Source organism: Canis lupus, chromosome 1, assembly GCF_011100685.1.
Source record: "Canis lupus familiaris isolate Mischka breed German Shepherd chromosome 1, alternate assembly UU_Cfam_GSD_1.0, whole genome shotgun sequence".
Taxonomy (NCBI): Eukaryota; Metazoa; Chordata; class Mammalia; order Carnivora; family Canidae; genus Canis; species Canis lupus.
Window position 1 is genome coordinate 110,263,394 of NC_049222.1, and position 5,054 is coordinate 110,268,447.

General features: G+C 44.5%; 1 non-coding gene across 1 annotated transcript; it reads right to left on the reverse strand.

The window, feature by feature from the left end:
• Positions 1-3,923: 3,923 nt before the first annotated feature.
• On the reverse strand, positions 3,924-4,032 carry LOC119869844. Its single transcript, XR_005354849.1, has one exon. It is a non-coding gene; the product is annotated as a U6 spliceosomal RNA (small nuclear RNA).
• Positions 4,033-5,054: the final 1,022 nt, after the last annotated feature.

Consider the following 5,054-nt stretch of genomic DNA (forward strand, 5'->3'; position numbering starts at 1 on the left):
CTTGGCACCAACCTCAGATCACCATGTATTTCTCTCAGCCCCTTCCCCTCTTATCGCCTACTGAGTAGAGATCTTTGCAGAACAGGGTTATAGTGTATTACATACTAGATAGGTTCTTTCTGAATGTAAATTTTCTCTCAGAGGCCCTGACAGAGGCACCCTCTTCTAAATGTTATACTGCAGTGATTCCTCAGTAAGAGGTTCAACAGGAAATTCCTGCCTCTGTGTCTTTCCCCTTTTGATCTCATATGTTAATAAGGGGTTGCTCTTGGTTAAAATTATTATTTTTTATTTTTTTTAAAGATTTTATTTATTTATGAGAGACACACAGAGAGAGAGAGAGAGAGAGAGAGAGGCAGAGACACAGAGGGAGAAGCAGGCTCCATGCAGGGAGCCTGATGTGGGACTTGATACCAGGACTCCAAGATCAGGCCCTGGACTGAAGGTGGCGCTAAACCACTGAGCCACGGAGCTGCCCCAGCTCTTGGTTAAAATTAAACTAAACCCAGATAAGCTTCTTCCAAAATTGCCTCAAAAACCATTACAAAAGGAGTGTGTCTGCCACAAATGAAATCTGTCCCACAAAAAAGATTGACTTTTTGCCAAAAGTCCTTGCCATAGTTTAATTCAGGCATTCAAGGAGTTAGCCAATATTTTCCCCCAAACAGCTCTGTGCTATCATGCCGCACTATTGTCTTCAGCTGGGTCTTCCTAGTCTGGCCACGGTTCTGTCCAGTATGCCAACAAGTGCTGAATATGGCCTGTGGGGGCGCCTGGGTGGCTGGGGTCATGATCCCAGCATCCTGGAATTGAGCCCTGGGTCAGGATCCCTGATGAGCCTGGAGTCTGCTTCTCCCTCTGCCTGCCCCTCCCCCTGTTCATGCTCTCTCTTGCTCAAATAAATAAATAAAATCTTTTTTTAAAAACTGTGACACTGGGGCACCCCCGGTGGCTCAGTGGTTTGGCGCTGCCTTCAGTCCAGGGCGTGATCCTGGAGACCCCGGATCAAGTCCCACATCGGGCTCCCTGCATGGAGCCTGCTTCTCCCTCTGCCTGTGTCTCTGCCTCTCTCTCTCTCTTTCTCTCTTTCTCTCTTTCTCTCTCTGTGTCTCTCATGAATAAATAAAATCTTAAAAAAAAAAAAAAACTATGACACTGTAATGCTCTTCCATCTTCTCAATTCCCCTTCATGCTTCCAGCTGATGGTTACCTACTCTCCTAACCCAAGGTCTCCACTATACTCCAACTAGGAGTCCTGAGGCACATTCTGACAGACCCCTGTCTCTTCTCCTATGTTCTCTAAATAAATTTTGACATTATTGAATTTCTTAGCCTCTCCCTCCATAAGGGTATGTAAATGAGACCCTGTAATTCTGGTTCTCATCTCCAGCTCATGGTGGCCAGTAAGCTTCTAAACAAAATGATTATATTTACCTTGACTCCATGATCTAAAACACGTTATTCTTAATTGTGTCACCACATCTGCCAGCTTCATGAATCTCGGCTTTCTAGATATCTGTTTCAGTCAGGTTCTCTCCAGGAAAACAGGAATTACTTTGAGTATTTACAGCAGAGGAATTTAATACAGAGAATTGGCCAAACAGGGGATGGAGGAACTGAGGGTCGAGCAGGGAATCGTGTGGTGATGCCCCAGGTCAGCAGCAAAAAGTAGCTATGCCCACCCCTTTACTGGAAAGAAAAGGCAAGAGGTGAGGCTCTCAGAGCCCAGGGAAGGAATCAGCAAAGAAAACTGGAATCAGCGGGTCTGACTGGCGGGGACTAAGGCTGGGGCTGGGGAGGTGGAGGTGCAGTTCCTGCCATGGGGGCTGGCCAAGGCAGGGGGACAGGGGAGAAAGATACCTGTAGAGGCTGCTTTTAGGCAATAGGCCTGACCAATGGAAACCTGAGCAGGGCAAAAAGGCCCACAGTGACCACTGAGCAGACACGCACAGGTTCATTAAGCCATAGGCCTTAACTGACCAAGTACAACCAGGTACAGTCCCTAAGATTATCAAAAAAGGAAAAAATTCCATCTGTTCCCAGCTCCCTCACTCTGTCCTATAACTATAGCCCCTCACTACCACCTCGCAGCACACAGTCTCTCCTGTGCTATCCTGCTCACTGATCCCTTGTGGCGTATTCAATAAACCTCTATCTCTTTTGTTCCTCCTCGGGTAAATTCTTTCAGCATCCATGCTACCAGCTGCCAGCCCCCACCCACTTGAGATGCCCCACAATACCCTGGTTCTCTCTTCTCTTCTTCCAGCCTCCTGCCCATGTCCCCCCACCCCACCCTCTAAGCTGACTCAAACCCAAAGCTAGCTGACACTGAAGCCTGGCAAACAGTCTGCAGGTATCATTCCCCCTAAGTATAGAGCAGAGAAAGGGAGAGAGAATGGCCGAGGCCCAATTCTTCCTACCTACCACATACTACCGGACCCCAGTTCATGGATCAGGTGTCCTATGATATGCATAATACTTCCAAGTACTTATTTAGGGAGCCTCCAAGGACTGGACTTTATATTCCAGTCTACTCCACAAAGGATGGAGTTTTGTCTTTGTTCTCAATGCTTCTTGGAATGAAGGATCTGTCCTAAACCCCAAGCTAAAGCTCAGCCAGCAGCTGGAAGAGCCCCTTTCTTTTACCACTGCTTACTGCAAGGTGGGCAGCATTCCCGAGAGAATCCCTGAGATCATTTGGCTGCTCCAAGGCAATTCTGCAACCTGCAACATTACCTAGTCCTTGATCATAAAGGTGAGGCCAGAGAAATCCTGTTCCTTGAGGAGGCTCAGTCTACCTATTCAAAAACTCATCTCTTCCAGAAACACCCTCCCAAATACACCTGGAAATAACGTTTAACCAAGACTCTGGCATTCCCAAGATCCAGTCAAGTTGACACATAAAAAGAGCATCCCCCCCCCCCCAAAAAAAAAGAGCCATCACACCAGCCAAAGAACTCAAGTAATAATCGACTTACAAGCAGAACACAGGGCAGCCCTGGTGGCGCAGTGGTTTAGGGCTGCCTGCAGCCCGGGGTGTGATCCTGGAGACCCGGGATTGAGTCCCACGTTGGGCTCCCTGCATGGAGCCTGTTTCTGTCTCTGCCTCTCTCACTCTCTCTCTCTCTCTGAATAAATAAATAAATAATCTTTAAAAAAATTAAAAACAAGCAGAACACAATTTACCTGGTGATGGAAAAGTGAATAGTAACTTTACAGTGAAGAAATCTGGAAAAGAAAACACCTAAAATAGTGATTAAACCTAACAGCAACATCATGAGCCCTTTGACGTGATGCAAGGGAAAAACCCCATGAATTTCGGGATCTCCTCACCAGAAATTCAGAACTTCAGTGCCCACGCCAAACTGAGAGCCACTCTACAAAAGAACTGATGACTTACTTACTCTTCAAAATGTCCAAGTCACAGGAGACAAGGAAAGTCTAAGATGCTGCCAGTTTGGAGGAGACCAAGGAGACGTAATAAGGAAGTGCATCATTTTGAATCATAGGACATAAAAGGGATACAAGTGGAAAACCTCGTGAAATCCGAATAAGGCTTCTAGTTTATTTAATAGCATTACACTAATGTTAATTTCCCAGTTCTGATCGTTGTACTATGGTTATGTAAGAGGATCATATTTGGGGAGGTTGAGTGAAGGGTATATGGAAACTCTGACTGTTTTTAAAATTCTAAGGCTAAATTTATTTCAAAATTAATTTTTTAAAAATATGGAGGGACACCTGGGTGGCTCAGCCATTGGGTGTGTCTGCCTTTGGCCCAGGGCATGGTCGTGGAGACCTGGGATCGAGTCCTGCGTCAGCTCCCTGCATGGAGCCTGCTTCTCCTTCTGCCTCTCTCTGCCTCTCTCTGTGTGTCTCTCATGAATAAATAAATAAGATCTTTTAAAAATATAATAAAAATTAAAAATATGGAATGCTTCATGAACGTGCACGTCATCCTCATGCGCAGGGGCCACACTAATCTTCTCTGTATCGTTCTAATTTTAGTATAGGTGCTGCCAAAGCAAGCACTCAAGATTTTTTTTTTTTTTTTAAGGCTTACACTTAATCGATCCCCACAAGTTTGTGTGTGAGGTGACCAACAGGAAAAGGTTACGGTAGAATGAGAGTATAGTCAGAGAGTATAGTATAGGCAGAGTATAGTCTCTGCCTCACGTTTTGCTGAGGAATGTGCAAAAGGAAGATTATATATAGCCTTGAAAGCTTCTGGAAGCCACTTCTGAATGCAGCCTATGCTGCAATCTACACTGCAGTCCAGTCTACACTACAGAGAAGAGAACCAACAAAAAGAAACCTCTCTTTAGTGAAAGCTTCTAGATTACTGTGTTCTGCTTGACCCAAAGCCTGTCCCCTTACAATGTTCTCTCTCCAACTCAGGCAAATAATGTCTCTGTAACATTATCCTTTTTAATGACCCAGTCATTTTTTAAGGCAGAGTTTTTAAAAGTCCTTTTTAAAGATTTTATTTATTTATTCATGAGAGACACACAGAAAGAGGCAGAGACACAGGCAGAGGGAGAAGCAGGCTTCGTGCTGGAAGCCCGACACAGGACTCAATCCCAGGACCCCAGGATCACGCCCTAAGCCAAAAGCAGACACTCAACCACTAAGCCACCCAGGTGCCCCGAGTTTTTTAAAGTTTTGTTACACTTTTGTTTTTTTGTTTTTGTTTTTTCTAACTGTAAATGGGAATAGGTTTTTGTATTTATAAACACTGTCAGATTAAAGACTTGTTAATGTTAGTAGATCTTATTCAGGAATTGGACTCAGCAATCTGAAGAGCTTCCTTTGCCCCAACTGCAAATTATAGCTTTGAATTATATACTTCATTAAATAATAATGTGGTTTGGTTTCCTTTGCCTTATATTGCATTTACCCCAGTAACTATATTTATACCTATTCAGTTTTTTTTTTGTGTGTTTTTTAAAGTATGTATGTATGTATAGGAGAGAGCATGGGGTTAGGGGTGTAGAGGAGGAAGAGGGATAGAATCTCCCAAGCAGACTCCATGTGGAGCACAGAACCTAACCCAG